The sequence below is a fragment of the Schistocerca nitens genome, chromosome 4 (genome assembly GCF_023898315.1).
Source record: "Schistocerca nitens isolate TAMUIC-IGC-003100 chromosome 4, iqSchNite1.1, whole genome shotgun sequence".
In the NCBI taxonomy this organism is placed as follows: Eukaryota; Metazoa; Arthropoda; class Insecta; order Orthoptera; family Acrididae; genus Schistocerca; species Schistocerca nitens.
This window is the reverse complement of record NC_064617.1, coordinates 914255506-914268747: the sequence shown is the minus strand read 5'-3', so window position 1 is coordinate 914268747 and position 13242 is coordinate 914255506.

Sequence of the window (13242 nt, the reverse complement as noted above, 5' to 3'; positions counted from 1 at the left end):
CGGTAAGCGTAATATAAATTGCGTATAATAAAAAAGACTATCTGAGAAGACCGGTGTTGCCCGGATCAGAATATATGGCATGAAGAAAGGCACGAGAACCATTCTAGATATGATATGCATACAGACGTATATCCCATTAAGGAAATAATGAACGTACTTATCCTGTTAGTAAGGAAATTTGGTGACTTGCGTGGCGGTGGCTGAGTGTGGTGGACAAATACACGAGCCTTGTCCAGGGCGTCTCAAGACATGGCCTTGAACCTCATTGACTGGAGCGGAAAAGAATTATACTCACGAAGAATAAGCGAACGTTTGTCCGAAATCATTGCAGTGTACCGTTCGAATATTCATTTGTTAGTTACGAGTATTTTTATCTTTGAGTCTGTCTGGTTTTTCTTCTTTGTGACTCTTGATCATCAGTTGATAAACCGCTCTGAGAGATTAAAAACTGATGTGTTTGGTATTACGCATCGTTACTGAAGGCTGAATGATGAAACCGCACAAGCATTGTATTATGTCGGACGAGGGAAACAACAAACGCATTTTCACATGTACAATAACGTTCGTATGTCACAGAGTATATAACTTTTCCTAAGGATATTTACTGCTCCGTATTTAGCGAATTTTTGCTCGCAACACGCACTAACTTGTACCTACCTCGACCAAACTCCCATACTAACAGCATGAGATCACGAGTGGGTGACAACGGCTGCCCGTCGAGAAAAACTGTCAGTAAGTACACACACAAGCCTTTTGTATATACACTGAAGCGCCAAAGAAACTGGTGTAGGCATGCCTATGCCATTCGGCAACACCTATATCAGACAACAAGTGTCTGTCGCAGATGTTAGTTTCGTTACTGCTGCTACAATGGCAGGTTATCAAGATATAAGTGAGTGAACGTGGTGTTATAATCGCCGCAAGAGCGATGGGACACAGCATCTTCGAGCTAGCGATGAAGTGGGGATTTTCCCGTACGACCATTTCACGAGTGTGCCCTGGATATCAGGAATCCGGTAAAACATCAATTCCTCGACATCACTGCGGTCGGAAAAAGATCGTACAAGAATGGGACCAACGATGACTGAAGATAATCGTTCAACGTGACAGAAGTGCAACCCTTCCGCAAATTGCTACAGATTTGAATGCTGGGCCATCAACAAATATCAGCGTGCGAACCATTCAATGATACATCATCAATACGGGCTTTCGGAGCCGAAGGGACATTCGTGTATCCTTGATCACTGCACGACACAAAGCTTTACGCATTGCCTGGGCCCGTCAACACCAACGTTGGACTGTTGCGGTCTAGAAACATGTTGCCTGGTCGAACGAGTCTCGTTTCGAATTGTATCGACCGGAAAGCCGTGTACGGATATGGAAACAACCTCATGAATCCATGTACCCTGCATGTCAGCAGGGGAATGTTCAAGCATCTGGAGGCTCTGTAATGGTGTGGGGAGTGTGCAGTTGGAGTGATATGGGACCCCTGATACGTCTATAGACGACTCTGACAGTTGAAACATACGTAAGCATCCTGTCTTATCACCTGCATCCATTCATGTCCATTGCGCTTTCCGACGGAAGTGGAGAATTACAGCAGGACAATGCGACACCCCACACGTCAGGAATTGCTACAGACTAGTTCCAGGAACATTCTTTTGAGTTTAAACACTTTCGTTGGCTACCAAATTCCCCAGACATGCATTGAGCATATCTGGGATGCCACGCAACGTGCTGTTCAAATGAGATCTCCACCCCCTCGTATTCTTACGGATTTATGGACAACCATGCAGAATTCAAGGTGTCAGTTCCCTCCATCACCACTTCAGACATTAGTAGAGTCCATGCATGTCGTGTTGCGGCACGTCTGCGTGCTCGCTGGGACCCTATACGGTATTAGGCAGGTGTACCAGTTTCTTAGGCTCTTCAGTGTACATATAGAACGTAGATTATAAAACATTACTATACTGCAAAACATAAAACATTACTATACTGCAAAAAGATAGAAACAAAATATCGTTTCCATCCGTTCGTGGGTACGACCATAGAGACAAGTTACAAGAAGGCAGACTGTTACTATGAGAACTAGCAACAATTGACATGCGAGAAGGGCGAGAAAGAGAAACGTGATAAAACAAAATTAATGAAGACAGGGGAAAACGAAAGTGACGTGGCTGACTGTGGTATGAAAAGAGCAAGAGGTCGAATTTCGAGAAGATGGAAGCATTTCGTTTACTTTTTCGGAGACGGAAAAACATGTCATGTACGTTAATTTTTGTGGAAAAGTCATGACGGTGACTAAAGGAAGTGCTTCAGCATCTCTTTATAACCAACAGGGAAGTGGAAAGATAGTGCTTCAGGTCCTCATTAAAAGCGAAAGAGCAGTGAACTGTGCGTAGAGTGGAGTTCTGCTTGTTCTAGAGGCGGAGTTTTCCTTTATAATGAGATGAGTACTTAACCCGTGATGCAAGGTGTTAGGATATATAGGTACGCACTGAGCAGCTGGTGAAGTAAACGTAACGTGTGATAGATACGTAACTTCTCTGTCCGCAAACAGCGTATCATGGCGTTCAAATGGTTCAAATGGCTCTGAGAACTATGGAACTTAACATCTAAGGTCATCAGTCCCCTAGAACTCAGAACTACTTAAACCTAACTAACCTAAGGACAACACACACATCCATGCCCGAGGCAGGATTCGAACCTGCGACTGTAGCGGTCGCTTTGTTCCAGACTGAAGCGCCTAGAACCGCTCGGCCACTCCAGCCGGCTAACATGGCGTATCATCACAGATACAGTGAAGTAGACGAGTGTTGCGGATGTAGCGTACACAAGTATTCAAGTTTGGTTTTAACAACTGACAGGAACCACTCGCCGATTCCGATACACTTCGAATATGTTGTAGTCTAGGTTATAATATGAGACAAGTATTTTTTATACGTACCCTTACGGCCGTTGAAGTGGTGAAAACCTTCCCAAAGAAAACGCGATTGTTATCTTTCTGAGCACATATCGTCGAAACAGTAGGTGATGTAACAAAAATGTTGAAACATAATTTAAATTGTTGCTACTGTATTTTATAACTATGCAATCACATCTTTAAACATTTTGATATATTTAGAAATCCTCTCTTTCCCCCAAAATTTTTGAAATGGTGAAAATTTTATGTGTAGTAAATCGAATAGTATGTTTAATAACAAATTCAACCGTATATGATAAAGTTACATCCCGAAGTCGCAATAGATAGATATAAGTTAGAAGGACCACTATATACCGCTTTATCCGCGCATGTCATACATTGCGATAGTGTTGTTTGCAATTTCACAGTGCAACCATAAAAGACGGGCTCCTGAAGCATTTAATTGACACAATAAGGTCTCGCTCTGCGTCGAGTCCAGGAATAACCAACGTGGAAGTGGCGGGAGGCTATTCCCGTTTCGTATTTTCATGGTCTTTGTTTTATTTATTTGTCATTTGTTTTGTTTCGTTTCCTTGATCGTTTGGTTTAGATATTAAGTTTGGCATGTACTTTGTTATTTTACAGCATTTAGGCTATGTTGCATTACCTTTGATAGGGGAGGGGACGTTGTATTATCTATTGGTAAGAAGTGCTGCATACACATGTACACATTGTGCACCACGCACATCTATTGATTGCAATATTATTAAACAATTCACAATATGTATCACAAATTTTAAGGCAATAATTAACAGGAGGTTCACATTTATCGGGTTTTTCTGTAATGTATCCCCTCTTGAACCGCGCATACCTAAACATGTTCACAAATCGAGGGGATGAACACTGATTCTGAATAAAAGATTGAATTTTCAGGATATTATTTCTCAGGTGCAAATTTACATGAAGTGGTATAGTAGGATTAAATCAGTGAACTGTTTCAGAAAATCCTTGCACGATCGAAATTATCGATCTTACACTATAGGTTAGTGTTGAGGAAATCTCTGTAACCCAGAGATGTAAAAGTCTTATTTCTGTGATAAATATTCATTGGAAGAAGAGTGTATTTTCTGGAAACATTAATAATTTTGCGGAAATTAATGAAAGTTGTAAATGTACTAACTATGACATTGTAAGGGAATTAGGACATCTAATTCATTTAAACAAATTGAAATCATAAAGGTAGGGAATCGAGTATGGGTTTTCGACCGCCAATCTTTTGGATGATCTTGGCGCGTGCATCGCAATGGAGAAAAGAATGGAGCAGGCCGGAGTGGCCGAGCGGTTCTAGGCGCTACAGTCTGGAACCGCGCGATCGCTGCGGTCGCAGGTTCGAATCCTGCCTCGGGCATGGATGTGTGTGTTGTCCTTAGGTTAGTTAGGTTTAAGTAGTTCTAAGTTATAGGGGACTGATGACCTCAGAAGTTAAGTCCCATAGTGTTCAGAGCCATTTGAACCATTTGAAAAGAATGGAAAACCAGAGGCGGTTACAGTCGACCCTTGGCCGTGTACGTGTCGTGGCAAGCCATGTCTGGCCATGTGAGGGTTAAAGTGTAAAAATTCGGTGTGAAATGATTAATGTTTGGTGTGGCATTGGCTTGTAGCTCCTGAAGCCGCATCCAGCTTATTTTGTTTCGGAAAGCAAGATTGTCTGTCTGGCTTTTTTATAATGAAATATCGAGCTCATGGTCAAAATATAGTACTTAATTAATTTTGGTGCTACGACAATCTTTCAATGTCACATAAAAGTAAATTCCAAGAATAATTTTTTACTTTCAATTTGAAGAGACAAAAAGTGTGGTCGCTTTGAAATGTTATTCTAAAGTTCAATTTTATGAGGTTTCTTACTTTTATATTTGCTTTAGCACAAATTAATTAACATAATTATTGAAAGTAAGCATGGCAGCCATTAATCCGTGTAAAAATACCTCACTCGGCCTTTATCTTATTTTCAAGTAAAATTTTTGCCACTGAAGTAATTAAAGTAAATTTATTTCTAGCACATCCGAAAACGTAAACTGAAAGAAAGTATTTAAGTTGCTCCTTCAGATCTGGCGACCAAAGCCAAGCTTCATAGATATAATTTTCTTTCAATGGATCTGTCCAGAGGTAATGCTACATAGCTGGAATCTATTTGCTACAGGGGTGTGGATAAGACCAAATCCAGGCAGACCACTTAAAGTGTTCTATGTGTAATGACTTATGTGGTGCGCTAGTCCTGAAAATCGAACCCCATTACCTACACCTCGCTTTGGAGCCAAGTTTAAATCAGGAATAGTGCCTTGCTAATAATAGTATTCTGACAATATTGTGGCAAGTAAGACGTATCAAAATTTGTGTTAGAGATTGTTCATGTTAGTAAAACAGTGTAATGTTGTGCAGTTCTGGGCGAACTAAAAGCTGTATTTTTCTGAGAAGCAAAATGCAGTGAGCGCGCTGGGGACAAAAGTTTTTTTTTTTTTTTTTTTTTTTTTTTTGCGCGCTAGGGACAAAAGTTTTTTTTTTCGGTACACACGCTAGTGTGGACACAGGAAGCTCCATTGGTCAAGTTGTTGAGAGGTAAGATATCTCAGTTTATTTACGTGCTTCCGACATGATGGCGCCCTGCCAAGTTTGCACATCTCGCTTTTGCCACAAAGGACGATAGGAAGAGAAAGGTCGTTCACCTATTCTGGTTTCACTTGGTTTCATTTTGCATTAAACGTTTTTAGAGACTTAAGAGTGAGAATTATCGTCGCATGTGATCTTTGAGACAACACTGGGGTGGTTGACGATGTACTACAGAAGTTATTCCAGCAAAACAATGAGATCTCCATACGACGATCGTCGCAGTGTGTACAATAGCAGTTACTAATTGCAGGCAGTAACTAGGAACAACCACTTAACGATATCGAGCAGTTAACTCTAAGAAATACTGTGGGACTTATCTGTGGGCAGACAGTAGACTTATAATCAATTTAACACTGTACGAGTGATTGGTAATTCCTCCTATTCACTGACAGTGTTGATTTACAACATATTCGGTTTCGTCGTCTAAAGCGGAGGCTTCCTGTGCCTTTCTCGATAATCTCTGAAAATTTGTCGTCACAGAAACATCATGTGCTATACTTACGGAGTAAAGACTTTTAAACAGACTTAAATTCTTATTACAGATGTTAAAAATATGTATTCTCTTTCGTTTCTTTTTTATCTCAGACCACCTGTATTTCTTGATATTGGCGGTCGATGTCAAAGGACAGAAGGTTCATCTTCAGGTAAATAGCATGCTAATCGATAAGTTACACATCGCAAGTGTACCAGGTCATCATAAGACAGCATCGGCTTGTATGGCTATATCACAACTCGAAGAGTTGTTGTTAGATTTATCACTTAATACTGGTTCTCGAAACCTTGTAAATAAACTTCCGCAGGATAGTTGATATATAGCCCATTTCCAGTTCATTGAAACTTCTCTGCCGCTTTCCTGTGAATATAACAAGCCTTATTTCCAAAAATGTCGATTCATCATGTTCAAAATATCATTAAACTTATAATTATCTGACAATAGCTTTAGTACAGATATACATAAATGGCCACATATGATTCCATTAAATTGTGTATTTAGCTGTTCATTATAAAGCAACTCACTTGTACCAAGATATTTAATAAATTCTTTGTGAATATTTCTTCCAAATGAATCAATCACAAATTGTTATAATTACATATTCACTGATTACCTACATTATCAGAAATACCTAAATTTACTATTCACGACTCAAAATTTTTTGGTTTATTAGATAAATCATCAATCATAAAGACGCCAAGAAAGTGTTTGATTTTTAGTTATTTAACAAGTCTTCGCATATCAAAATCAGATAAAGTTTCATTATGTTTTTGATTATTTTTTGGAAATTTTTTGTCTTCACTCAAATGCCAGATGAAGTCTTCTTCTCAATTGCTAAATTCTGCCTTTTTTGTTCTTCTAATTCTTTTCACCTATTTTCTTGTCCATTACTGCTTTTGCAATACCTGCTGTTCTGCCTGCTAATGAACCAAGAGTAGCTGAATATGGTAATCTGATCAAAAGTTATGGAAGAAATCCTCCATGTTTTGTTAATCCCGAACTTTCTTTCCTTTTTTGCTTCATGTTTCATAGCTTTTTAACGCCAGATATATGTAATGAACCATGGACCTTGCCGTTGGTGGGGAGGCTTGCGTGCCTCAGCGATACAGACGGCCGTACTGTAGGTGCAACCACAACGGAGGGTTATCTGTTGAGAGGCCAGACAAACATGTGGTTCCTGAAGAGGGGCAGCAGCCTTTTCAGTAGTTGCAGGGGCAAGAGTCTGGATGATTGACTGATCTGGCCTTGTAACATTAACCAAAACGGCCTTGCTGTGCTGGTACTGCGAACGGCTGAAAGCAAGGGGAAACTACAGCCGTGATTTTTCCCGAGGACATGCAGCTTTACGACATGCAGCTTTACTGTATGATCAAATGATGATGGCGTCCTCTTGGGTAAAATATTCCGGAGGTAAAATAGTCCCCCATTCGGATCTCCGGGCGGGGACTACTCAAGAGGACGTCGTTATCAGGAGAAAGAAAACTGGCATTCTACGGATCGGAGCGTGAAATGTCAGATCACTTAATCGGGCAGGTAGGTTAGAAAATTTAAAAAGGGAAATGGATAGGTTAAAGTTAGATATAGTGGGAATTAGTGAAGTTCGGTGGCAGGAGGAACAAGACTTTTGGTCAGGTGAATACAGGGTTATAAATACAAAATCAAATAGGGGTAATGCAGGAGTAGGTTTAATAATGAATAAAAAAATAGGAGTGTGGGTTAGCTACTACAAACAGCATAGTGAACGCATTATTGTGGCCAAGATAGACACAAAGCCCATACCTACTACAGTAGTACAAGTTTATATGCCAACTAGCTCTGCAGATGATGAAGAAATAGATGAAATGTATGACGAGATAAAAGAAATTATTCAGGTAGTGAAGGGAGACGAAAATTTAATAGTCATGGGTGACTGGAATTCGTCAGTAGGAAAAGGGAGAGAAGGAAACATAGTAGGTGAATATGGATTGGGGGGAAGAAATGAAAGAGGAAGCCGCTTTGTAGAATTTTGCACAGAGCATAACTTAATCATAGCTAACACTTGGTTCAAGAATCATAAAAGAAGGTTGTATACCTGGAAGAATCCTGGAGATACTAAAAGGTATCACATACATTATATAATGGTAAGACAGAGATTTAGGAACCAGGTTTTAAATTGTAAGACATTTCCAGGGGCAGATGTGGATTCTGACCACAATCTATTGTTTATGAACTGCAGATTGAAACTGAAGAAACTGCAAAAAGGTGGGAATTTAAGGAGATGGGACCTGGATAAACTGAAAGAACCAGAGGTTGTAGAGAGTTTCAGGGAGAGCATAAGGGAACAATTGACACGAATGGGGGAAAGAAATACAGTAGAAGAAGAGTGGGTAGCTCTGAGGGATGAAGTAGTGAAGGCAGCAGAGGATCAAGTAGGTAAAAAGACGAGGGCTAATAGAAATCCTTGGGTAACAGAAGAAATATTGAATTTAATTGATGAAAGGAGAAAATATAAAAATGCAGTAAATGAAGCAGGCAAAAAGGAATACAAACGTCTCAAAAATGAGATCGACAGGAAGTGCAAAATGGCTAAGCAGGGATGGCTAGAGGACAAATGTAAGGATGTAGAGGCTTGTCTCACTAGGGGTAAGATAGATACTGCCTACAGGAAAATTAAAGAGACCTTTGGAGAGAAGAGAACCACTTGTATGAATATCAAGAGCTCAGATGGCAACCCAGTTCTAAGCAAAGAAGGGAAGGCAGAATGGTGGAAGGAGTATATAGAGGGTTTATACAAGGGCGATGTACTTGAGGACAATATTGTGGAAATGGAAGAGGATGTAGATGAAGATGAAATGGGAGATAAGATACTGCGTGAAGAGTTTGACAGAGCACTGAAAGACCTGAGTCGAAACAAGGCCCCGGGAGTAGACAACATTCCATTACAACTACTGATGGCCTTGGGAGAGGAGGATATAAGATATAACGAGGATATAAGATGAACATCAACAAAAGCAAAACGAGGATAATGGAATGTAGTCAAATTAAATCGGGTGATGCTGAGGGAATTAGATTAGGAAATGAGACACTTAAAGTAGTAAAGGAGTTTTGCTATTTAGGGACTAAAATAAATGATGATGGTCGAAGTAGAGAGGATATAAAATGTAGACTGGCAACGGCAAGGAAATCGTTTCTGAAGAAGAGAAATTTGTTAACATCGAGTATAGATTTAAGTGTCAGGAAGTCGTTTCTGAAAGTATTTGTATGGAGTGTAGCCATGTATGGAAGTGAAACATGGACGATAACCAGTTTGGACAAGAAGAGAATAGAAGATTTCGAAATGTGGTGCTACAGAAGAATGCTGAAGATAAGGTGGGTAGATCACGTAACTAATGAGGAGGTATATTCAATACCTCCTCATTAGGATTGGGGAGAAGAGAAGTTTGTGGCACAACTTGACTAGAAGAAGGGATCGGTTGGTAGGACATGTTCTGTGGCATCAAGGGATCACAAATTTAGCATTGTAGGGCAGCGTGGATGGTAAAACTCGTAGAGGGAGACTAAGAGATCAATACACTAAGCAGATTCAGAAGTATGTAGGTTGCAGTAGGTAGTAGGAGATGAAGAAGCTTGCACAGGATAGAGTAGCATGGAGAGCTGCATCAAACCAGTCTCAGGACTGAAGACCACATTAACAACAACAACATGTAATGTTTTGAGCAGATTACCACCAGTTTTCTTTTCTCTCTTTCTTTCTTGTGCATCAGTTGAAAAACTGTCAGTACTATGTAACTGATCATTATCGAGTTTAACTGTAACTGATTCTGGTTTGGTTTTGCCACTAGGTAGGAAAGTATAATCAATTCATTTATATAAATTCATTTATATGAAGCATATTTGTTATAAACAGTAATATCTTTAGAGTCCCTAACCATTATCTTCAAGATCTAAATGCATATCTAATTTTATCTTTCCATGCATTATTCCTCTAGCTACTGTAGCAGCAAACTTTTCTCCAATTGATGCATCAGTTTCATTCATTCTTTCCTTTGCAGCTAGTTGAAGTTCCTTATCTGAGCTGCGTCTTTTGTCTAAATCTTTATTACGTCTGTATATAGTATGATGTTTTTGCCAAACTTCCTCTGGTGGATTTATTACTTGGTGATTTGTAGCTAATCTTCCTTCTAATTTTGTTCCTGGACCCCAATAATTATAACCAGGGAGCTGCATTTCGAATGGTTATATAATAATTATTATATTAACTAATCATTTTCCATATTTTTCATTTTTCCAGAATAGGTATGCCCTGTTGTTCAAAACTCTTAATCAGATATGTTATTGCTTTTGGATTGTTGATCACGAAATCGCAAAATTTATTCATGTGTGTTATTCCAATCTTTTCACTATGATAATTGATATGTCCAGCCATTTCTTCTCCATGAATTACTATTAATCTATCGATTAAATCATTAACATCATTTATACACATACACTGAATTTGTTTTCTGTATTTTTTAATTAAGGCTTCACCTATTTGTGTCTGAAAAATCTGAACTTGCAAGTGGTTGTCATAATTTTGGGAAATAATCTTCAGTAATTTTTTATCAGTCTGTTATATCTAATAAATTTATTTGATCTTATTTTATTTGGATTGTTATTGGAATATAATGCTCCTGAATTGAATAATACATCTCTACAATTTGATAAATCAACACCATCAAATTTTTCATCTATATAATCCCAGTAATGTGTTTTTTAGTTAACAGATCCATCAAGTCATGTGTACCTTCATATTCTCTTTCATCAGTGGTTAATTTACTTTGTCAAGTATTACTGGTGATTTACCAACAAATTTAAATATACCAACAGGTTTTAATCCAAATATTTTATCTTCACTGTGATTAATATGTTCTAGCATACTTCCATTTACGTTTATTTTTTTAGTAGATTGCTTCTCATCTTTTTTTGTGTTTTAACCTTTTCTTCATAGTTCTTCAGTAACTCTTGTATTTATGATTTACTTAATTTACAATCTCTTTCATCACTCTCATAGTGCCTAATTGCTGGTAGATCGCTAAATTCCTGAATCTAACTTAAGAATACTTGGAGAAATTTCAAACAGATTTGGTCTATATATGACCCATTATTTATATAAAATACTTTGGGAATAACATAACGCTACAAACCCTAATGGTGGGGTGGGGATGAGAAGGGGGGACATGTACAAATTGATAACGATCTGGTGGCATGTCTTGCCTGTATCTATTTTATTTGATATACTTCCAAAAGAATGAGAAATACTATTGTCTTTTATTCATCTTTTCATGTTTTTCAATGCATCAACATATATACAGTATGTCCATAACGTCTGGGAACACTTTCAATTATTTTTTGCACAAGAACCAAACATTGTACATATATCATACATATGTCAATTTGAAGAGAAACCCTGAAAGTTTTTTTCATGAATACCGCCACAGCGTAGTTTGGTAATTTGCCGATAGTCAGCGCTAGTCACAACATGGTGAGTTCAGGTGCAGAGCGAGCTTTCTGTGTGTTGAAATTCGACAAAAACAAGTGTGCTACAGCTATTCAAAGGATGTTTAGAACCAAGTACGGTAAGAAGCCACCAACAAGGAAGGCCTTTTACCACTGTCACAATAAATTCGATACGACACGTTGCTTGTGCCCTGCAAAGATAAGTTGACCTCCCAGTGTGAGTGAAGTGAATGTGGAGTACGTACGAGAGACATTCATAAGGAGTCCAAACAAATCGATGCGTCGTGCATCCCATTAACTCTAAGTGGCTCCAATGACAGTGCTCCACCCCATTTTCGTCATGATGTTCATGGGTACCTGAACACAGAGCTGTCACATCGATGGATCGGCCTTGCTACAGAAGGGGACAGCTGTTTCATGAAATGGCCTCCCCGATCACCAGATCTCACTCCGTGTGACTTTTTTTCTGTGGGGATACATTAATGATCTGGTGTATGCAGTACCTCTACCACGTGAAGTAGCAACGCTCCAGCAGAGAATACAGGAAGCGGCTGCCACAGTCGACGATGCCATGCTGGGACGGGTATGACAAGAATTCGATTACCATATTGACATCTGTCAGGTCACTCATGTTTGGCATATCGAATGTTTGTAAAAAAGACTTTCAGAGTTTCTCTTCAAAATGCAACATGTATGACATCTGTACAATGTTTAGTTCTTGTGTAATAAATAACTGAAAGTGTTCCCTGACTTTATGTACACCCTGATCTTTCTTTCTGAATAGCCGAGAAAGGTGTGAAGAGCGTGAAGAGGGTCTATACAAGGGCGATATACTTGAGGACAATATTATGGAAATGGAAGAGGACGTAGATGAAGATGAAATGGGAGATATAATACTGCGTGAAGTGTTTGACAGAGCACTGAAAGACCTAAGTCGAAACAAGGCCCCGGAAGTAGACTACATTCCATTAGAACTACTAAAAGCCTTGGGAGAGCCATCCCCAACAAAACTCTACCATCTAGTGAGCAAGATGTATGAGTCAGGCGAAATACCCTCAGATTTAAAGTAGAATATAATAATTCCAATCCCGAAGAAAGCAGGTATTGAAAGATGTGAAAATTACCGAACTATCAGTTTAATAAGTCATGGCTGCAAAATACTAACACGAATTCCTTGCAGATGAATGGAAAAATTAGTTGAAGCCGACCTTGGGGAAAATAAGTTTGGATTCCGTAGAAATGTTGGAACACGTGACTGACTTTACTACTTATCTTAGAAGATAGAGTAAGGAAAGGAAAACCTACGTTTCTATACATTTGTAGAAGATTTTGACAATGGAGACTGGAATACACTCTTTCAAATTCTGAAGGTGGCAGGGGTCAAATAGGCTATTTACAATTTTTTACAGAAACCAGATGGCAGTTATAAGAGTCGAGGGGCATAAAAGGGATGCAGTGGTTGGGAAGGGAGTGAGACGGGGTTGTAGCATATCCCCGATGTTATTCAATCTGGATATTAAGCAGTCAGTAAAGGAAACAAAAGAAAAATTCGGAGTGGTATTAGAATCCATGGAGAAGAAATAAAAATTTTTAGATTCACCGATGACATTCTAGTTCTGTCTGAGACAGCAAAGGACCTGTAAGAGTAGCTGAACGGAATGGACAGTGTCTTGAAAGGAGGATATAAGATAAACATAAAAAAAGC